Source organism: Loxodonta africana, chromosome 27, assembly GCF_030014295.1.
Source record: "Loxodonta africana isolate mLoxAfr1 chromosome 27, mLoxAfr1.hap2, whole genome shotgun sequence".
NCBI classification, from domain to species: domain Eukaryota; kingdom Metazoa; phylum Chordata; class Mammalia; order Proboscidea; family Elephantidae; genus Loxodonta; species Loxodonta africana.
Window position 1 is genome coordinate 2,834,769 of NC_087368.1, and position 23,642 is coordinate 2,858,410.

Consider the following 23,642-nt stretch of genomic DNA (forward strand, 5'->3'; position numbering starts at 1 on the left):
ATCTCAGGCCCAGGGAAATCGTCAGCCACGGAAGCCCGCTTGGGGGCTGGGGGTGTGGTAAAATAAAAGCAAGTACTTAGCTTTTGCCAAGAGCGCTGTTCTTCTCTGGTTTGGGAGGCGTGAGTAGACTGTGCGGCTGGCTGTCTCTCCTTGAGGAAACCGCATCCTGAACACTGCCTCCAGCCCTGCTGTGGTGGTTCTGGGGACTTGTGCCTGAGGGGCGCTGGTTCCTGCCCAGTGAGGTCTGGCAGCTCCTTGCAGCTTCTGAACCATCTCTCCTTCCCCCTTCCGCTCAGTCCAATTTCCTAACGTGGCCTTTGATTTTCTTTTTTCTACCTTGTCATACATGTAACCATTTCACTTGGTTTTTCGGGTCTTTGTTGTAAGGGGGATCGCTGGCAGCATCTGACTACTCTGCCATCTTGGCCCTGCCTCACTCCAGAGCAACCTTAGAAATTGCTTTAGAGGTGGCAGTATTGTTGTCAGCCTGCATCACTGGATCACTGCCTTGAGAAGGCCCACCACAGTGACGGACCTTTCACCTGTCCAGTATCTGCACAGGAGCCAGAAGTAAACTTTTATTGAGCTTGAGCCATTATATGTGTTTGGGTCTACTTCTTAAGCGCTTACCCAACTCTAACAAATACACTCGAGCAGTGGCTCAATACTTGAAGTCGTGGGTCTTTTGGCCTAATACATTCATTCGTTTTTTTGTTTCTGGCAGTTGGTGATCGATCGATTATGGTCCAGCATGCAGAAGTGAGTGAGTGACTGGTGAAGAGAAGCGAAGCTGATGGGTTGTGGAGATGTGTTTGAAGGCTGGCACACTCTCTACTCCAGGGTAAGGCCAAGGCAGTGACTGCCATTGTTACTCTGACTTTGGCAAGTGACAGGGACTCTTGTCTCTCCAGCCTCTCGGAGTTATTGCAATGGGATGCCCTGCCTGTGAAAGGTTCCCAAAGCCTCTGTTGATCAACTCATAGATACCATGCCAATCAATAATTGTGAAGAGAAAACCATTTGGTTTTGGGGATAGGATGGAATTAATTATGTGCATGGAAATATCTCAGGCATTTTTAGAGATTTATGGACATGAGACATGATTTTCCAAGAATCAGGGAAGGGTTGTTAGGCCTTCCTGAGGTGTGTTGTCAAGAGTGGAACCAGGTCTGATTGCCCTTTTCCTGTACCATATCAGGTTGTTAGTTCTGCCAGCTTACATTCCCTCAACCACCATCCTCCTTCTCCATGGATCACTTTCCTTAACTGTTGTTTTGTGAATGACTTTTTCTAGAAAGGAAACAACTTGCCAGAGAGTTGAAGATTCCAGGTTTGGTAGATAATAGCATTATCTAAGCACATGGTTCTGCCAGTTCCACTTTATCCTTCATCACTGGCGGTCACATGTCCATTTACTCATCTCTTTACAGTTCCTAGTGAATCAGGTAAGGAGCCCTGGTTACACGATGGTTAAGCACACGGCCGCTAACCATAAGGTTGGCAGTTTGAACCCTCCCAGTGGCTCCACGGGAGAAAGACCTGGGAATCTGATGGCACCTGCCAACAGTGAATCAGGCATTGGCATTGGGAGCATTGACCAAGGCTGCCTTTGAGCTTTCATTCATGCTGAAGAGTTTTGAGGCCAGAAGGAGAAAGTCTCTGTTTGGTGTCTGCTTCTCAGAGTCCAGGTGGAAGTCTGGGAAGAAGGGGTAGGAAAGAAAGCACTTCTCTTTCTGAGCTCTCTAGCTTCTACAGCTTAAAGTAAAATCAGACTCCTTGAAGAGAAATGACAATTAATAGAAATCTAGGCAGAGCCAAAGGTGGGACAGGAAGTGAAAAATTGAAAAAGAAAAATTGTTTCAGCTTAAAAACTGGTTGGAGTGTTGTTTTAAGCTTCCTTTAGTACTTTGGAGCCCTTACTGGGTAATGTCCCATTGCCCAGCCTCAGACAGAGGGCAGCCAGAAAGGCTGATGTCCTTAGGTGCCTCACATGGCTCGGTAATGAGTGCAATTTACTGAGTAAAATAGACAATTAGTGGCTGTAGATCTTTGGAGATTCCCATCAACATACATCATAACTGCTCTGGAGTGACGCGTGTGCATGGGGATGAGCAAAGCAGAGAAACGGCAGCTGCAAAAGCATGTCATCAACTGAAGACTCCAGGTGAGCAGCCAGGCACAGGCTGACCACAGCTCAGGGGATGGAGGTTGCTAAGGAAAGGAGCTGGTCTTTGCCAGGTCTTCTCAATAAAGGAAAAGAGTTGGGCTTTGTGAGCTCTACTCATTTTCCTCTATGGCTCCCTATATCCTCTGTTTGAACAGTAACTAAAAAGTATGGCATGTCAGAAATAGCACTTGACCAGCATGTGTAAATGCTGTCCAATGATAAAATTGTAGAGTAAGCCATTCTTTAACTATCAGTTAGGGGCCTAAGTAAGTAATCCTAGAGATACCAGTAGACCAGAGTTTCTCAGCCTCAATGCAGTAGACGGACAGTTCTTGTTGTTGAGGTGGGGGGGTGGGGGGGGAGTTGTTGTAGAATGTTTAGCAGCATCTTTGGCCTCTGTTCACTGGATGTCAGTAGCATTGCCCCCCTCCCTAATAGTGACAATCAAAAATGTTTCCAGACATGCCAGATGTCTGCATGAGGCCAGAGGGACACAAAAATAGTCCCAGTTGAGTGACAACACTGGGAGATAACAGTAATTTAATCTTGCTCTGAGTTTCTCTGGGACTGTATTTTAATGATTTAACCTCACCGTGCCTCAGTTTCCCTACCGGTAGACACAGTCTAAGGAAGTAATGTGCATAGTACTGCGTGGCAACTAGGGGGCTCTGTAAGTGCTCGAAACAATACCTGTCTCCCCACATTTCCAGGACCCAAAGATCACTCTTAATCTTTGTGATGGCAGTAACTGAGGGGTAGTGGGAATTTGGAGAAGGTTAAAGGCTTAGTGGTGTGGGAAATGGTGAACAGTACTGGCATCTGAGTTTATTTGAAGGCATTCTGTCCTAGGTTGTTGTTACAGTGTATTCTGGATGAAGGCTTTCTTTTGGAGAGGAAAGAAAGGGGAGGGTGGAGGAGGCAGGAAGGAAGCTGTTCACAAGAGCAGTCAGGAAAGTGCTCTTCGTGGAGCAATCTTGTAATGTGAAAGTGACGCATACATAAGTAGACCAGAGGACATAGAGAAGTAACCCCCCAAATCAAGATATCTTTTCACATGACTGCTGATCCAGAAGAGTTGTTGCAGGTGATTAATGAAGACCAGAGACTGTTCGGAGAAGTCTCTGTTCTAGAGCCTTTACTTCTCTGTCTCCTCTCTTTTGGAATATGAAAAAAGTTGTCTTCAACATATGTCTTTGATAAATGCTTCATCTGGGTTTTACTATGATACATGTCGGTACGTGTGTTCTTTTGTTGCTCTTCAGAACTGTGTGTCGGAAAGGTGAAGAAGGCTGTAATCCTGATCTAGACCCGAGTGATGTACGTTATTTTAATAGAAAGCACCAACTTGACTCCCAGGCAGGGTCAGTGCAGGAATTAGATGTAAACCATCCTGGCAGGTTTGCGTTCGTCCTTGCGGTGTTTTCTGGTCTCTGTAGTGTCAGATACACTTACAAAGTTTATGACAAATGTGGACAGATCTTGGATCTAATAGGTGGTGAAGCCGTCTTAGACAGGTAGCCTTGTTATTTATATTCTGTCTGCCCTGCATTTATAGTACTAGGTGTTAAGTTTTTACTAGAAGGAAAGGGGCACTTCTGTGTAGCAGAAAGGGGACAGTGAGAGAAGCTGTTTTGGTAGATAGGTTGGTGTCTTAGTCATCTAGTGCTGCTGTAACAGAGATGCCAGAAGTGAATGGCTTTAACTAGGAGAAATTTGCTCTCTCACAGTTTAGAAGGCTAGAAGTCCAAATTCATGATGCTAGCTCCAGAGGAATGCTTATTCTCTGTCAGCTCTGGGGAAAGGTCCTTGTCATCTATCTTCCCATCCTAGGAACTTCTCAGTGCAGGGGCCTTGTGTCCAAAGGAAGCGCTCCCCTCCTGCTTCTGCATTCTTGGTGATAGGAGGTCTCTGTTCTCACTTCTCTCTTTTATATCTTGAAAGAGATTGATTTAAAAAACAAACTAATTTTGTAGATTGAGTCCTACCTCATTAACATAACTGCCCTTAACCCTGCCTCGTTAACATCATAGAGGTCGGATTTACAACACATAGGAAATTACATCAGATGACAAAGGGGTGGACAGTCATACAATTCTGGGAATCATGGCCTAGCCAAATTGACGCACATTTTGGAGGGGGACACAATTCAATCCATGACAGTTGGTGTTTGAATAGTTGAAGTTTTTATTCTAGCACTTCTCAAAGTGTGGTCCTAGCAGCATCAGCATACCTAGGAACCTGTCAGAGATGGGAAACACTGGTGGTGTAGTGGTTAAGTGCTACAGCTCTTAACCAAGAGGTCGGCACTTCGAATCCGCCAGGCGCTCCTTGGAAACTCTATGGGACAGTTCTGTTCTCTCCTATAGGGTTGCTATGAGTTGAAATTGACTCCATGGCAGTGGTTTTTTGTTTGTTTGTTTTTTTGTTTTGTCAGAGATGTAAGTGATTGGGGCTCAATCAACCCAGACCTGCTAAATCAGAACCTTGGGGTTGGAGCTCAATAATCTGTGTTTTAACCAGCCCTCCGTAATTCTTATGTGTCCTAAAATTTGAGAGTGCTGGTCTAGTGATGCGTGATACGGTGAGATCTTATGCGTAGTGTCTGTGTGTCTATGGAGGGCAAGGGTTAAGGAAGTGTTTTATCAGGTAGTCGGAGGATGAGTAAGACTGTCTTGTGATATACTTTTGGATCATTTTCCCAGTCCTTGGTCTAAGCCTTTAACTGTGCTGTCCAGTATAACAGCCACAAGTCACATGTGGCTATTTATTTTTAAATTAATATAATTAAATACAATTAAAAAAGTTATTCAGTTGAACTAGTCACCTTTCAAGTGCTTAGTAGCCACATGTGCTTAGTGGTGCCTTATTAGAGAGCACAGATGTAGAGCGTGTTCATCATCACAGAAAGTTCTATTGGACAGCACTGTTTCAGCCTGTAATGACCCCTGTTTGACTCATACAGGCTGGAAACCCCCACCTGTAGTGATGGTGTGTTCTAGTTAAGTCAAGACCTCAACTCCTTTAAAGCAGAATTGAGTTTTGGACTTCTGTACCCTGGGGAGACTTTCAGTCTGTAGTTGTATCCTGGTGCACTTTTTACCTTGTGGCGGCATCTGCCTGGTATAGAAACTGCCGTGGGCCCGTCTCCCACATAATTGAGTGCACTGCCTCTAAAATATTTGCTCTTTAATCTAAGGCTGCTGAGCTGTCTCTTTCCATTTGGCCTCCCCATGCCCTGACCATCGGTGGTAAAGCTTGTTCATGCAGAATGTCTCTTTGAATACTGCCTAGAGCTTTATAGAGAGTCTGGAAGAGGTGGCAAGAGTATTTGACGGCTTCTGTTTCCCCAGCGTGGCTCAAAAAAGTGTTTCATAAGAGGATATTCATTCACAGAGTTAATCTGTGAAGAGTTATGCTCTGAAGAATTAATTGCTAAAGTGAAATTTCAACAGACGTGTTACACCACAGATTTAGTAATTAAGCCCTTTAGCAACATGGAAAAATTTTCAGTTGGTACTCTATTGCTATAATCAAGGAGCTCTTGTGATGTAGTGGTTAAGTGCTCAGCTGCTAACCGAAAGGTCACGGTTGGAACCCACCAGTTGCTCAGAGGGAGAAAGATGTGGCAGTCTGCTTCCCTAAAGATTACAGCCTTGGAAAGCCTATGTGGCAGTCTACTCTGTCCTGTCAGGTTGCTCTGAGTTGGAATCGACTTGATCACAGTGAGTTTGGTTTTGTCATTGCTATTATCAACAATAGCAATAATTATTAATTGCTAAGAAATTCTCTGAATTAGAACAAATGAAAAGATGTAGAAATAAACAGTGTTTAAAAGATGAAATTGAAAGCTACTGGGCCCATGGGAGGGGGTATGAGAGTAAGAACTTTGTGTGCCTTTAGCATTATTGCTGGAGGTGAGGGAGGGAGGTGCATAGGGGATCACGCTGACCTTTGGACAGCCTTAACTTGACTGGCTCACTTCTGAGGGAGGATGTTGCTTATTCTCTTACTGCCCTCCTCTCTTTAATTTGCCTTTCTTACCCTCTTTTGTCTGCCCAGAATGTTGGAGGGTGCCCAGTATTTCTCAAGGAGGGTGTTTTGGCATGATTTATCATTGTACGGAACTGTCCTGCCCATTTCGGACATTTAGCATCCCTGGTCCCTTGATGCCCGTGTTACTCCAACCTAACCAAGTCACTGTGTCAACCAAAGGTATCCACCCCACTCGCAATACTCATTTCCAAATGCCTGTAATTGAGAATCACTGGCTGCTAAAGAGATGAGCTTGGTGTCTTTTTTGGGAGGGAGAAATGATTAGAGTTGGTGAAGGTGCAGGTGCTCCAAGGGGCTGGCTCATTAATTTCTGACACAACCTGGCCCCAAAGGCCACTTCTCGCAGTGCTGGAACTGATGCTAGGACCTGATTTTGTTCTATTAGACAAGAGGAACTGCATTCTGCTATTGCAAGACTTGGCCCCGGGGGCTCAAAATCAACAGAGGCCTCTGTTACTGCCAGGGAGGGACCTAACTCATGAGCAGGAAGATAGTTCCTGGTCTGGTGCCACTCCAGGGCGTGTCTGCACTAACATTGATTGCTCATCGGCACACTACTTCTTGGCCATTAACATGACACAGCGTTTCCATTTAGGCTTCTCTTCTGGGGTGTTTCTGCTCATGTTCTCCCTTCTTGTTCTTACAACCTACTGATGCTCTGTGTATGGACCAAAGTCCAAGAAAAGAATAGACTATGATAGGTTCTGTAGTAGCTATCATCCCTTTTGGCCTAAGCTCTTAAACCAGGCAATCTTGTGGATGCTGCTACCTTCTCCTGGACTGTCGTAGTCCTCTAGTGTTGCTATAACAGAAATACCACAAGTGGATGGCTTTAACAAAGAGAAATTTCTTTTCTCACAATCTGGTAGGCTAGAATTCCAAACTAAGGGCATCAGCTCTAGGGGAAGGCTTTCTCTCTTTGTGGGCTCTGGAGGAAGGCCCTTGCCCTCAATCATCCCCTGGTGGAGGAGCTTCTCATGTGCGGGGACCCCAGGTCCAAAGGACATGCTTTGCTTCTAGTGTTTCTTTCTTGGTGGTATGAGGTCCCCCTCTCTGCTAGCTTCCCTTTCCTTTTATCTCTTGTAAGATGAATGTGGTGCAGGCCACACCCCAGGGAAACTCCCTTTACATTGAATCACTGATGTGACCTTAGTACAGGTGTTATAATACCACCTAATCCTCTTTAACATAAAATTACAATTATACAATGGAGGAAACCACAGAATATTAGGTATCATTTCCCAGCCAAGTTGATACACACATTTTTTGTCGGGGGGGACATAATTCAGTCCAAGACATGGTCCAAACATTTGTGGCCTAGGGCTACTTGCTTCAGCTAGGACTGTGGTCCTGGCAGTTTCCCTAGAAGGGAACAGTGGTAGGATAGACTGATAGAGCATGAGACCCCTCTCCAGTGTAAACCAAAAAACCAGTTGCCCTTGCATCATTTCTGACTCATGGTGACACCATGTGTGCAGAGTAGACCTGTTCCCTAGGGTTTTCAATGCCGTGAGCTTTCAGAAACAGATCAGCAGGCCTTTATTCCAAAGAGCCTCAGGGTGGCTTCGAACCTCCACCCTTTTGGTTAGTAGTCAAGTGCTTAACCGTTTGCACCACCCAGAGACTCTCTCTCTCATATGTTGCTGTTGTTGGTCGCCGGAAAGTCGATTCTGACTCATAGCAAGAGCGTGCGTGCAGGGTAGAAATGCTCCGTAGGGTTTTCAAGGCTGTGACCTTTTAGAAGTAGAGCACCAGGCCTGTCTTCCAAGGCGCCTCTGGATGGGTTCAAACTTCCAACCTTTCAGCTAGTAATCAAGCGCGTCAGCATTTGTGCCACTCAGGGACCTCTCTCTGGCATAGGGACCCTGAATTGTTAACTTCTGGAATCAATATAAATAGCATTTGTGGTTTTTTTGTAGCATAGAGAAATGAAAGATTATTCACAAAACTTACATGCTCTCATGTTCAGTAGCAGTTGGGGAAAAGCATGAACCCTTTCTTTTAATTGACACGATGGGCTGCAACTCAGTATAGAATAGTAGGAAAATTGCTAGACTAGATGATTGGGAAATGGGGAGTTGTATTTTCCATATGGATAGCCTGTTTTTTGCATCCGTCAAGTGTGATTCTCTCAGCCACTCATGTATCCCACGAGAATAATGGCTTTGTGAGCGTCTAAATGTTGAAAGACGTTTTGACATCTTTGACAAGTGTTGTTCAACAGCTGGGCTTGTCAGATTCCAGCTCTGACAAAGAAAATAGCTTGGTTTATTAGTCTAAAAATAAATTCCCTGTAAATTGTGTCATTTCAGGGATTATTGTCTTAGAAAGTGTACTTAAAATTTTTTTATAGTGGGTTTTGTTCATGTGAGCCAACGATTGAGTGTGACTTTACAAGGGAATGCATTATAATATCACAGAGGGCTCTGTCCTTATTCCTGATTCAGTGTCAAGGTACAAACGAGGGTCCAGGTTCCACTGAGACCGGCGCAGCTGTGAGCGGGGTGATGTGTGGCAGCACAAAGAGCTCATGATGTCGACGAAGTCATTTAAGGCTCTAACACTGAATTCTTCTCACCGAGTAGCTGGATCCCCGTGGCACTAACAGAGAATCAGTCGGCGCTTCCTTAGAGGGATGGAGCTTTGTCGATTGGGAGTCAGCAGAGAAGGGGTGCAGCAGAGCTTCTCCAGCTGGTGGGTGAGGAGAAAGTGTAGTTTGTTACCCAGGGGTGGCCGGGGTCAGCTTTCTCACCCAGCTGCTGACTACTGAAGTGAAAAGAACAGAGAGGAATCATTTGCTCCAGTTGCTCTTCTTTCTCTTCTTGAAGATCCCTACACCCTCTATGGAATTAAAAAAGAAAAAAATGAGAAGAGAAAAAGGTACAGAATTATATATAGTTCATTTTGATTTATTTCTTTTGAATGGGAAGATTGATACATAGATGATCACGTGTTGCCAGAAGATTAAAACCTTCAATTATAATTTTAACTGAGCATTAATCTTACAGGCTAAACTAGATAAAAATAAAGCAGCTCAACTCTATGCATATATAATTTTTTTTTCCAAAAATAAAACAAAATTATCGTTGTTCTCATAGGATCAGGGATTAACTTGCAGTAGACCTCAATGAAGATTCTGTAGCAATGGTAAAGACATCTGCTCCCTCCAGGATGTAAAGAGATCCTGAGAGATTCTGAAAGATGGCTGAGAGCCTAAAATCCTTGATCCTTGAATCCTGTCCTGCCGCAGGCCACTCCCTGTGAGACCCCTGAGGGATAAATGTGCACCAGGGGAAGGACTGTGGGTGCAGATGCTTGATTGAGGACCTGTGACTGAGAACCCCCGACCTGGTGAGCCGCCTTACCCTTCCTATGAGGCCCAGGAAGGTCCAGTGCCTCTTGGTGCTCTCTCTCCTGAGCCCATCATTGGCTGTTGCCTTGGACTCCCAAACAAGTAAAGCTGTGGCTGACTTAATGTTTTTAAATGTGACCCATTCCTAGCACCCACCTCCTTTGAGGGGGCATCAGAAACAAGGAAGAAAGCAGGCAAGGGGGAGCATGATTCTCCTAGCTATCAATAGCTTTCCCTGTTCCACTAGAAAGAACATTTATTGATCACATTTTTTTTTCTCTTCTAATTTTATTTTATTTTTTTATTGTGCTTTAGGTGAAAATTCACAGCTCGAGTTAGTTTCTCATACAAAAATTTATACACATATTGTTATGTGACCCTAGTTGCTATCCTTACAACGTGACCATACATTCCTCTTTTCCACCCCGGATTGCCTGTGTCCATTCAACCAGTTCTGTCCCTTTCTGCCTTCTCATCCTGCCTCCAGACAGGAACTTCCCATTTAGTCTCCTGTATCTACTTGAACTAAGAGGCACGGTCTTCATGAGTATCATTTTATGTCTTATAGTCCAGTGTGTTCTTTGTCTGCAGAGTTGGCTTCAGGAATGGTTTCAGTTCTGGGTTAACAGAGAATCTGGGGGCCATGTCTTCTGAGGTTTCCGCAGTCTCAGTCAGACCATGAAGTCTGGTCTTTTTACTAGAATTTGAGTTCTGCACCCCACTTTTCTCCTGCTCCATCAGGGACTCTCTGTTTTCTTCCCTGCCAGGGCCGTCATTGGTGGTAACAGGGCACCATTATTGATCACTTTTGAACTTTTAATTTTTGCCATTAATAAAATATTTGCCAAACATTAAAGGTCAATACATTATTTAAAACCCGTTTCCACCGAGTCAGCTGCAACTCATGGCAACCCTATAGGACAGAGTAGAACTGCCCTAAAGGGTTTCCAAGAAGCACCTGGTAGATTCGACCTGCCAACCTTTTGGTTAGTATCCGTAGCCTTAACCACTGTACCGTCAGGGTTTCCAGGCAATATTTAGAGACCCAAGTTTAGAAAGTAATGGTTTGCTTTGCGAGATCTAAATCCCATGTTTACAGTCCAGGGTTTTAACTTTTTGTCCCTTGTAGCATTTCTCCAAATGCCCCTCTCTGTCTTTTCTCTTCTTCCATGAATGCTGTTACCTTGTTTATGTTCTTTAATCTTTTGCATTGTTTTTCTTCTGTCAGTCCATTATTTCCAGAGTTTTATGGTTCCCAGTGGTCCGTAGGACAAAGTGCTTCTTAACTAGACATAAAGGCTGTCCCCAGTCTGACTCCAGCTTCCCTTTCTTTCTACTGTTTGTATGAACAAGGTGTCCATTTATCTAAACTGGTCTGTGCCCCCTTTCTGTCCTTCCTGCATAGAAGTCCCCCTTCTTTTTTGTGTCAATGTTTGGTGGCCTTGATAGACCTTGGGCCTAGTAGCTGGATCAAGCTGTATTCCTAACCTGTCTCTAGCAGTTTTTAGAACTGTGATTTTGAGCAAAGTATTTAATTTCACTCAACCTCAATTATCTTTTTTTTTTGTGTGTGTATTTTGTTGTAGTTGTCAAGAACAGGCACAGCAAAACACACACCAATTTAACCATTACTACGTGTACAATTCACACGTGTACAATTCAGTGGCAGTGACTACATTCTTTCAGTTGTGCAGCCATTTTCACCCTCTTTTTCTTAGTTATTCCTCCCCCATGGACATAAACTCACTGCCCCCTAAGGTTCCTATCTGTTCTTTTGAGTTGCTCTTGTCAATTTGCTTCCGTGCAGATAGATCTTAAAAGAGCATAACGCTTAGGCAGACCTTTTTTACTTGTTAAGCTTAACTGTTGTTTGGTTTTAACAAAACTTCAGGGGATAATTTTGGTTTAAGGTTTAAAGATTATCTCAGGGCAGTTGTTTGAGGGGTGCAGCCAGCTTCTATGGCTCCAGAAAGTCTGGATTACATGAAAATTTGTAAATCTATTTTTCATTTCCCCTCTTTTGATCAGGATTTTGCTGTAAAATCTTTAATAAAAATGTTCAGCAGTGGTAGCTAGGCACCATCCAGTTCTTCTGGTCTCGTGGCAAAGGCGGCAGTTGTTCACGGAGCCAGTTAGCCACACATTCCATATCCTCCTGCTATTCCTGTCTGTCCTTCTTCCTCTGTTGCTCCAGGCGAAGAGAGACCATTTGTTGTGCTTTGGATGGCCGCTTGAAAGAGCCCAGGCACTACTCAACAAACCAGATGGTAGAATAAAAACACTGTATTACTGGCCAATTAATTGGGATATCCATGACCCAAAACCTCCAAACCAGGGAACCAAATCCCATGTGGTTTTTGGTTATACGTAAATAGCCTCAGCAGCTACTCTTTTTTGTTCTTGTGAATATTATTTTCTTATTTGCAGGATGAGTATTATAATACCTACTTTATAGGATACTTGTGAACTTAAAGTGAGGTGAAGCACTTAGCATGCCCTTGGGGGTACCCTCCCTCCCAAGTCCTCTTTCTGTCTGCCTAGCCCAGAGCTCTGAATATAAACTCATCACAGGTGCTTGCTGGTTAACTTATTGATGATCAGAATTTCAGGGCTGGTCTTTTTTTTTTCCTACATCACAATTATTATTATTATTTTTTAAGTGTGCTTTAAGTGAAAGTTTACAAATCAAGTCAGTCTCTCATACAAAAATTCATGTACACCTTGCTTTATGCTACTAATTGCTCTCCCCCTAATGAGACAGCCCACTCCTTCCCTCCACTCTCTGTTTTGGTGTCCATTGCAGCAGCTTCTAACCCGCTCTTCCCTCTCGTCTCCCCTCCAAACGGGAGATGCCAACATAGTCTCAAGTGTCTACTTGATCCAAGAAGCTCATTCTTCATGATCATCTTTTTCTATTCCATTGTCCAGTCCAATCCCTGTTTGAAGAACAGGCTTTGGGAGTGGTTCCTGTCCTGGGCTAACAGAAGGTCTGGGGGCCATGACCACTGGGGTCCTTCTAGTCTCAGTCAGACCATTAAGTCTGGTCTTTTTACGAGAATTTGGGGTCTGCATCCCAGTGCTCTCCTGGTCCCTCAGGGGTTCTCTCTTGTGTTCCCTGTCAGGGCTGTCATCGGTTGTAGTGGGCCACCATCTAGTTCTTCTGGTCTCAGGCTGATGTAGTCTCTGATTTATGTGTCCCTTTCTGTCTCTTGGGCTCATAATCGCCTTGTGTCCTTGGTGTTCTTCATTCTCCTTTGGTCCAGGTGGGTTGAGACCAATTGATGCATCTTAGGTGGCCACTTACTAGCGTTTAAGACCCCAGACACCAGTCTCCAAGGTGGGATGCAGAATGTTTTCTTAATAGGTTTTATTATGCCAGTTGACTTTGATGTCCCCTGAAACCATGATCCTGAAACCCCTGCCCCTGCCACACTGGCCTTCGAAGCATTCAGTTTATTTAGGGAACTTCTTTGCTTTTGGTTTAGTCCAGTTGTGCCGAACTCGCCTGTATTATATTTTGGTTTTCCCTTTACCTAAAGTAATTCTTATATACTATCTAATTAGTGAAAACCCCCACCCTGTCTTCCTCCCTCTTCCCTGTCGTAACCATCAGAGAATATTTTCTTTTCTGTTTAAACTGTTTCTGGAGTTCTTATAATAGTGGCCTTATACAATATTTGTCCTTTTTCACTCAGCATAATGCCTTCCAGATTCTTCCATGTTATGAAATGTTTCACAGATTCATCTTTATTGATGCCTACTCTTCCATTGTGTGAATATACCATAATTTATTTATCCATTCATCCACTGATGGGCACCTTGGTTGTTTCCATCCTTTTGCTGTTGTAAACAGTGCTGCAGTGAGCATGGGTGTGCACATATTTGTTCGCGTAAAGGCTCTTTAATCTCTGGGATATATTCCAAGGAGTGGGATTCCTGGATCATACAGTAGTTCTATATCTAGCTTTTTAAGGAAGTGCCAAATTGATTTCCAAAGTGGTTGTACCATTTTACATCCCCAGCAGCAGTGTAGAATTGTTCCAGTCTTTCTACAACCTCTCCAACAGTTGTTATGTTGTGCTTTTGGATTAATGCCAGCCCTGTTGGAGTGAGATGGAATCTCTTTGTAGTTTTGATTTGCATTTCTCTAATGGCTAATGATTGTGAGCATTTCCTCTTGTATCTGTTAGCTACCTGAATGACTTCTTTAGTGAAGTGTCTGTTTGTATGTTTTGCCTATTTTTTAATTGGGTTATTTTCTTTTTGCAGTTGAGTTTCTACAGTATCATGAAGATTTCAAGATCAGGGACTGATCAGAAATGTCACAGCTAAAAGCCTTTTCCCAGCCTGTAGGTAATATTTTGACTCTTTTGGTGATGTATTTGGATGAGCACAGGTGTTTGATTTTTAGCAGCTCCCAGTTTTCTAGTTTTGCTTCTGCATTTTTAATAATGTTTTATATTTTTTATACTGTTTATGCCATGAATTAGGGCTCCTAACGTTGTCCCTATTTTTTCTCCCATGATCTTTATCATTTTAGATTTTATATTTAGGTCTTTGATCCATTTTGAGTTAGTTTTTGTGCATGGAGTGAGGTATAGGTCTTGTTTCATTTTTTTGCAGATGGATATCCAGTTACGCCAGCACCATTTGTTAAAAAGACTGTCTTTTCCCCATTTAACTGTTTTGGGGCTTTTGTCAAATATCAGCTGGTCCTCTGTGGATGGAATTATGTCTGGATTCTCAATTCTGTTCCATTGGTCTATGTATCTGTTGTTGTACCAGTACCAGGCTGTTTTGACTAATGTGGCGGTATAATAGGTTCTAAAATCAGGTAGAGTGAGGCCTCCCACTTTGTTCTTCTTTTTCAGTAATGCTTTACTTATCCGAGGCTTCTTTCCCTTCCATATGAAGTTGGTGATTTGTTTCTCCATCTCCTTAAAGAATGTCATTGGGATTTGGATCGGAATTGCAATAAATGTATAGATTGCTTTTGGTAGAATGTTGTTGTGTCTGTTGGCTTGTCGTACCGTGGGGGTTTGTGTGTTGCTGTGATGCTGGAAGCTATGCCACCGGTATTCAGATACCAGCAGGGTCACCCATGGAGGACAGGTTTCAGCTGAGCTTCCAGACTAAGACAGACTAGGAAGAAGGACCCAGAAGTCTACTTCTGAAAAGCATTAGCCAGTGAAAACCTTATGAATAGCAGTGGAACATTGTCTGATATAGTGCTGGAAGATGAGGCCCCCAGGTTGGAAGCACTTAAAAGATGACTGGGGAAGAGCTGCCTCCTCAAAGTAGAAAAAAAAAAATTTTTTTTTTTAGTAGAGTCGACCTTAATGACGTGGATGGAGTAAAGCTTTCGGGACCTTCATTTGCTGATGTGGCATGACTCAGAATGAGAAGAAACAGCTACAAACATCCATTAATAATCAGAACCTGGAATGTACGAAGTATCAATCTAGGAAAATTGGAAATCATAAAAAATTAAACGGAATGCATAAACATCGATATCCTAGGCATTAGTGAGCTGAAATGGACTGGTATTGGCCATTTTGAATCAGACAATCATAGAGTCCACTATGCTGGGAATGACAACTCGAAGAGGAATGGTGTTGCATTCATCGTCAAAAAGAACGTTTCAAGATGAATCCTGAAGTACAACGCTGTCAGCGATAGGATAATATCCATATGCCTACAAGGAAGACCAGTGAAGATGACTATTATTCTAATTTACCCACCAACCACTAGCGCCAAAGATGAAGAAATAGGAGATTTTTATCAGCTGCTGCAGTCTGAAATTGATCGAACATGCAATCCAGATGCATTGATTGTTACTGGCAATGGGAATGTGAAAGCTGGAAACCAAGAAGGATCAGTAGTTGGAAACTGTGGCCTTGGTGATAGAAACAATGCCCGAGATTGAATGATAGAATTTTGCAAGACCAACGACTTCTTCATTGCAAATACCTTCTTTCACCAACATAAACGGCGACTATACACATGGACCTGGCCAGATGGAACACACAGAAATCAAATTGACTACATCTGTGGAAAGAGAGAATGGAAAAGCTCAATATCATTAGTCAGAACAAGGCCTGGGGCTGATTGTGGAACAGACCATCAGTTGCTCTGATGCAAGTTCAAGCTGAAACTGAAGGAAATCAGAGCAAGTCCACGAGAGCCAAAATATGACCTTGAGTATATCCCACCTGAATTTAGAGACCATCTCAAGAACAGGTTTGACACATTGAACACTAAAGACCGAAGACCAGACGAGTTGTGGAATGACATCAAGGACATCACCCATGAAGAAAGCAAGAGGTCACTGAAAAGACAGGAAGGACAGAAAAGACCAAGATGGATGTCAGAGGAGACTCTGAAACTTGCTCTTGAGCATTGAGTAGCTAAAGCAAAAGGAAGAATTGATGAAGTAAAAGAACTGAACAGAAGATTTCAAAGGGCCTCTCAAGAAGACAAAGTAAAATATTATAATGACATGTGCAAAGAGCTGGAGATGGAAAACCAAAAGGGAAGAACACGCTCGGCGTTTTTCAAGCTGAAAGAACTGAAGAAAAACTTCAAGCCTCGAGTTGTAATGGTGAAGGATTCCAGGGGGAAAATATTAAAGGACGCAGGAAGCATCAAAAGAAGATGGAAGGACTACAAAGAGTCATTATACCAAAAAGAATCAGTCGATATTCAACCATTTCAAGAGGTGGCATAGGATCAGGCACCGATGGTACTGAAGGAAGAAGTCCAAGCTGCTCTGAAGGTATTGGCGAAAAACAAGCCTTCAGGAATTGATGGAATATCAATTGAGATGTTTCAACAAACAGATGCAGCGCTGGAGGTGCTCACTTGTTTATGCCAAGAAATATGGAAGACAGTTTCCTGGCCAACTGATTGGAAGAGATCCCTATTTATGCCTATTCCCAAGAAAGGTGATCCAACCGAATGTGGAAATTATAGAACAATATCATTAATATCACACACAAGCAAAATTTTACTGAAGTTCATTCAAAAATGGCTACAGCAGTATATCAGCAGAGAACTGCCAGAAATTCAGGCTGGTTTCAGAAGAGGACGTGGAGCCAGGGATACCATTGCTGATGTCAGATGGATCTTGGCTGAAAGCAGAGAATACCGGAAGGATGTTTACCTGTGTTTTATTGACTATGCAAAGGCATTCAACTGTGTGGATCATAACAAACTATGGGCAACAATGCAAAGAATGGGAATTCCAGAACTCTTAATTTTGCTCATGAGGAACCTTTACATAGATCAAGAGGCAGTTGTTTGGACAGAACAAGGGGATACTGATTGGTTTAAAGTCAGGAAAGGTGTGCGTCAGGGTTGTATTCTTTCACCATACCTATTTAATCTGTATGCTGAACAAATAATACGAGAAGCTGGACTCTATGAAAAAGAATGGGGCATCAGGATTGGAGGAAGACTCATTAACAACCTGCATTATGCAGATGACAGAACCTTGCTTGCTGAAAGTGAAGAGGACTTGAAGCACTTATTAATGAAGGTCAGAGACCACAGCCTTCAGTATGGATTGCGCCTCAACATAAAACAAAAATCCTCACAAGTGGGCCAATGAGCAACATCATGGTAAACGGAGAAAAGATTGAAGTTGTCAAAGATTTCATTTTACTTGGATCCACAATCAACAGCCATGGAAGCAGCAGTCAAGAAATCAAAAGACACATCGCATTGGGCAAATCTGCTGCAAAGGACGTCTTCAAAGTGTTGAAGAGCAAAGATATCACCCTGAAATCTAAGGTGCGCCTGACCGAAGCCATTGTATTTTCAGTCACATCATATGCATGTGAAAGCTGGACAATGGATAAGGAAGACCGAAGAAGAGTTGACGGCTTTGAATTTTGGTGTTGGCCAAGAATATTGTATATACCATGGACTGCCAAAAGAACGAACAAATCTGCCTTGGAAGAAGTGCGGCCAGAATGCTCCTTAGAAGCAGGGATGGCGAGTCTGCGTCTTACATACTTTGAACGTGTTGTCAGGAGGGATCAGTCCCTGGAGAAGGATATCATGCTTGGCAGAGTGCAGGGTCAGCAGAAAAGAGGAAGACCCTCAACAAGGTGGATTGACATAGTGGCTGCAACAATGAGCTCAAGCATAACAATTGTAAGGATGGCTCAGGACCGGCCAGTGTTCCGTTCTGTTGTGCATAGGTCACTATGAGTTGGAACCGCCTCGTTGGCACCTAACAACAGCAACAGCATCCTCGAGCAAGGTAAGTTTTTCCACTTATGTAAGTCTCTTTTGGTTTCTTATAGAAGTCTACTGTAGTTTTTTTTGTAAAGTCTTTTACATCTCTGGTAAGATTTATTCCTAAGTATTTTATCTTCTTGGGGACTATTGTAAATGGTATTGATTTGGTAGTTTCTTCCTCGATGTTCTTTTTGTTGGTATAGAGGAATCCAACTGATTTTTGTGTATTTATCTTGTATCCTGATCCTCTGCTGAACTCTTCTGTTAGTTTCAGTGTTTTCTTGAGGATTCCTTAGGCTTTTCTGTCAATAAGATCCTGGCATCTGCAAATAGACATACTTTCACTTCTTCCTTGCCAATCTGTATGCCCTTTATTTCTTTATCTAGCCTAATTGCTCTAGTTAGGACCTCCAGCACAATGCTGAATAAGAGTGGTGATAAAGGGCATCCTTGTCTGGTTCCGTATCTCAATGGGAGTGCTTTCAGGCTCTGTGCATTTAGGGTGATGTTGGCTATTGGCCTTGTATAAAAATGCCCTTTATTATGTTGAACAATTTTTCTTCTATTCCTGTTTTGCTGAGAGTTTTTATCATGAATAGGTGTTGAACTTTTTCAAATGTGTTTTGTGCATTTGATAAAATCATGTGATTCTTGATTTTGTTTTATTTAGAGAGTACGTTAATTGTTTTTCTACTGTTGAATCCTCTGCATTTGTGTTTTGTGCATTTGATAAAATCATGTGATTCTTGATTTTGTTTTATTTAGAGAGTACGTTAATTGTTTTTCTAATGTTGAATCCTCTGCATAGCTGGTATAAATCCCACTTGGTCATGGTGAATTATTTTCTTTGATATGTTGTTGAATTCTATTGGCTACAATTCTGTTGAGGATTTTTTCATCTAAGTTCATGAGGGATGTAGGTCTGTAATTTTCTTTTTTCGTGGTGCCTTTACCTGGTTTTGGTATTGGGGATATGCTGGCTTCATAGAATGAGTTTGGGATTATTTTTTTTTATATACTCTGACATACCTTTAGTAGTAGTGGTGTTAACTCTTCTCTGAAAGTTTGTTAAAACTGCAGTGAAGCTGGTGGGCCAGGGCTTTTTTTGGCTAGGAATTTTTTGATACCTTTTTGAAACTCTTTTTTCGTTATGAGTCTGTTTAGTTGTTCTACCCTTGTTTATGTGAATTTAGGTAGGTATTCTTTTTCCAGGAATTCCTCCATTTCTTTTAGGTTTTCAAACTTGTGTTTATTGTAATTTGATATGATTCATATGATTCTTTTAATTTCAATTGGGCCTGTTGTAATATCACCCATCTCATTTCTTGTTTGGGTTGTTTGCTTCCTCTCCTGTTTTTCTTTTGTGAGTTTGGCCAATGGTTTATCAATTTTGTTGATTTTTTCAAAAAACCAGCTTTTTGTCCTGTTAATTCTTTCAGTTGTTTTTGTTTTTTATTTCATTTAGTTCTGCTGTAGTTTTTATTATTTGTTTTCTTCTGATGCCTGAGGGTTTCTTTTATTGCTCTCTTTCTATTTGTTCAAGTTGTAGGGATAACTCTTTGATTTTGGCCTTTTCTTCTTTTTTGTATGTGTGCATTTATTGATATAAATTGACCTCTGAACACTGCTTTTGCTGTGTCCCCATGTTTCTGATAGAAAGTGTTTGCATTCTCATTGGATTCTCTGAATTTCTTTATTCCATCCTTAATGTCTTCTATAATCCAGTCTTTTTTGAGCAGGATATTGTTCAGTTTCCAAGTGTTTGATTTCTTTTCCCTGCTTTTTCTGTTACTGATTTCTACTTTTATGGCCTTGTGGTCAGAGAAGATTTTTTGTAATATTTCAGTGTTTTGGATTCTGCTAAGGCTTGCTTTATGAACTAATATGTGGTTTGTTCCAAATAATGTTCCATGTGGGTTGTAAAAGAAAGTCCACTTGGCTGCTGTGGGGTGGAGTGTTCTGTATATGTCTATGAGGTCAAGTTGGTTTGATTGTGCCATTTAGATCTTCTGTGTCTTTATTAAGTTTCTTTCTGGATGTCGTGTCCTTCACTGAAAGTGGTGTGTTGAAATCTCCTACTATTATTGTGGAGCTCTCTATCTCACTTTTCAATGCTGATAGAGTTTGTTTTATGTATCTTGCAGCCCTGTCACTGGGTGCATAAATATTTAATATGGTTATGTCTTCTTAGTATATTGTCCCTTTAATCATTATATAGTATCCTTCCTTATCCATTGTGATAGATTTAACTTTAAAGTCTGTTTTGTCAGAAATTAGTCTTGCCACTCCTGCTGTTTTTTGATTGTTGTTTGCTTGATATATATTTTTCCATCCTTTGAGTTATAGTTTGTTTTTATTCCTAAGCCTAAAGTGTGTCTCTTGTAGGCAGCATATAGCCAGATCTTGTTTTTAATCCATTCTGCCACTCTTTCTTTATTGGTGTGTTCAGTCCATTTACATTCAGCGTAATTATAGATAGGTATGATTTTTTTTTTAATGAATTTAGTGCTATCATTTTGATGTCTTTTTTTTTTGTGTGTTATTGACAGCTTCTTTTTCCCACTTAATATTATGTGTTGAGTAGATTATATATTGTCTTTTCCTCATATTCATTGTTGTTTATTTTGTTTCTGCTGAGTCTCTATTTTTTTCTTGTATTTTATTTTGATGTGTAGGATAGTTTTTGTCCTTAGTGATTATGTTATTATTTCCCCTATTTTTCTAAATTTAAGCCTAATCTTTATTTCTTTGTATCGCCTTATCTTCCTCTCCATATGGAAGATCTATGACTACATTTCTTAGTCCCTCTTTATTGTTTTAATGTTGTCTTCTTTTACATAATACCATTGCCATTTTCCTATCTTGAGTGTCTTTGTTTGTTTGTTTATTTTTGTGATTTCCCTATCTTGGTTGACTTTTGATTGCCCTGCCCAGTGTTCTAGTCTTGGGTTGATACCTGATATTATTGATTTTCTAACCAAGGAATGCCCTTTAGTATTTCTTGTAGTTTTGGTTTGGTTTTTACAAATTCCCTAAACTTCTGTTGATCTGGAAATGTCCTAATTTCATCTTCATGTTTGAGAAACAGTTTTGCTGGATATATGATTCTTGGCTGGGAGTTTTTTTCCTTCAGTTTTTTATATAAGTCATCCCATTGCTTTCTTGTCTGCATGGTTTCTGCCTAGTAGTCTGAACTTACTGACTCTCCTTCGTAGGTGACTTTTTACTTGTCCCTAGGTGCTCTTAAAATTTTCTCTTTATCTTTGGTTTTGGCAAGTTCGATTATAATATTTCTTGTTGACTTTTAAAATCTACCTTATGTGGAGTTCATTGAGCATCTTGGATAGATATCTTCTCCTCTTCCATGATGTCGGGGAAGTTTTCTACCAACAAATCTTCAACAATTCTCTCTGTATTTTCTCTTACCCCTCCCTGTTCTGGTACTCCAGTCACCTGTAGGTTATTTCTATTGATAGTGTCTGACATGATTCTTAAGGTTTCTTCATTTTTTAAAATTCTTTTATCTGATTTTTCTTCAAATATGCTAGTGCCAAGTGCTTTATCTTCAAGTTCAGAAATTCTGCCTTCCACTTGCTAAGTTCCACTCCTCTGACTTTCTATTGATTTGTCTACTTCTATAATTTTTTTTTTAATAATTTTATTGTTAATCCTCTGAGTTTCTGATTGCTGTCTCTCTATGGATGTTTCCAGCCTATTGAATTTTTCATTATGTTCCTGAATAATGTTTTCAAGTTCTTCAATTGCTTTATCTCTGTGTTCCTTAGCTTGTTCTGCATATTTCCTGATTTTCTTCCTGATGTCTTGAAGGGCTCTGTATATTAATCTTTTGTATCCTGCCCTAGCAATTCCGGGGAGGCACTTTCATCTAGAGGCTCCCTTGAGTGTTCATTTTGAGGGCTTGTCGAGGCGATCATGGTCTGTTTCTTTATGTCACTTGATATTGACTGTTGTCTCCGAGCCATCTATAAGTTATTGTATTAGTTTATTTTATGCTTGCTTAATTTTTTTTTTTTTTTTTTTTTTTTACTGTGTCATAGCTTCTTCCTTTGTTTTTCTTTGATGTGTCCAAATGGGTTGCTTGAGTGAGCTAGATTAATTATTTTTGCTTTCTGAGCTCTGACATCCTTTCCCCGGATGGGTAGAGCTGTTATCAGGTATATCAGTCTAGGAGTCCTTTCACGTTTTTTGTATGAATTCTATTCCGTTGTCCAGGTAGCTGATCATCAAGTGTGTGGTACAGACGCTGTCCTACAGTATTAGAGGGGCAGAGGTGAGTGGTGTAGGTACTGGTATCTGGTTGCAGCAGGGGGTCACACTCTGAAAAAGGCAGGGGGCTGAGAATAGTCTCCCACGTGTCTCTGAGGAAAGCGTGTTCCTATTCCCTAGAGCATACAGGTGGGTGGGTTCTGCAGGTGGACCATGGGCACCCGGTGTTTTTGGTTGTAAGGATTGGGAGGTACCAGTTTTCCTTGGACCCCTGTTACAGGTGGCTGGGTGACCTGAGAGGAGCCACCAGTCCTTAGGTCCCTTATTTGGGTAGGTGAGGATCCTGTTTCATAGGCAATGTCAGACATCAAACACCTACCTCTCCGCCACACAGCCAAAATGGCTGGAGTCTGCCAACAAGGGGCTTTTCTCCTGAAATAGGCCCACACAGGTCCATGCAGAGGGGAAAGGTACTGAAAGCCCACGGACTGTTTATGCCTGGAAAGGAGCTGCTTCTATCCTGAGCTTCACTGGTTGGTGGCTCTGGCAAATTATCTTTTCCCCCAACTGCAAATTTATTCATTCTCCAAGGCTGGGAAGATAGCTCTAGGCACTCAACAGGGCCTATCTCTGACCCGGTGAAATCAGCCACTGAAGGCAGCTTTGGAGTGGGGGTGATCTGCCAGGCACTCCTTGGAAACTCTACGGGGCAGTTCTACTCTGTCCTATAGGGTCGCTGAGTCAGAATCGACTCAACGACAGTGGGGTTTTTTTTGTTTTTTTTTTGGTTTAGTTAAGTGCTATGCACTGTTCCAGGCTTTGCTAACGATACTGGTGCATTACTTTTTTATTGTTAGGTGCTGTCCAGTTGGCTCCGACTCATAGCGAACCTGTGTACCACAGAATGAAACACTGCCTCGTTCTGCGCCATGCTCACAGTCCTTGTTACACTTGAGCACATTGTTGGAGCTGCTGTGTCAGTCTGTCTCTTTGAGGGTTTTCCTCTGTCCGCTGACCGTGTACTTTACCGAGCATGATGTTCTTCTCCAGGGACTGATCCCTCCTGACAACATGTCCAAAGTATGTAAGGCTCAGTTTTGTCATCCTTCTAAGGAGCATTCCGTTCTGGTTGTACTTCTTCCGAGACAGATTTCTTCATTCTTTTGACAGTCCATGGTATATTCGATATTCTTTGCCAACACCACAATTCAAAGGCGTCAATTCTTCCATCTCCCTTCTTCGTAGTCCAGCTTTCTAACGCTTCTGATATGATTGAAAATCCCATGGCTTGGGTAAAGCACACCTTAGTCGTCAATGTGACATCTTTGCTTTCCAACACTTTAAAGTGGTCTTTTGCAGCCGATTTGCCCAATGCAACACATCTTTTGACTTCTTGACTTCTGCTTCCAGGGGTGTTGATTGTGTGTCCAAGTAATATGAAATCCTTGACAACTTCAGTCTTTTTTTCATTTATCATGATGTTGTTTACTGGTCCAGTTGTGAGGATTTTTGTTTTCTTTATATTAAGGTGTAATCCATACTGAAGGCTGTGGTCTTTGATGTTCATCATTAAATGCCTCAAGTCCTCTTCACTTTGGG

At 41.9% G+C, this 23,642-nt stretch overlaps 1 long non-coding RNA gene across 2 annotated transcripts in view; it reads left to right on the forward strand.

The window, feature by feature from the left end:
• The window catches only part of LOC111749063 (uncharacterized), a 244,458-nt gene that overhangs the window by 104,839 nt on the left and 115,977 nt on the right, over positions 1 to 23,642 (forward strand). For both annotated transcript variants that reach the window (XR_010319517.1, XR_010319516.1), the window contains one exon: positions 725 to 841. This is a non-coding gene — a long non-coding RNA (uncharacterized LOC111749063). The remainder of the gene's footprint in view (positions 1 to 724; positions 842 to 23,642) is intronic.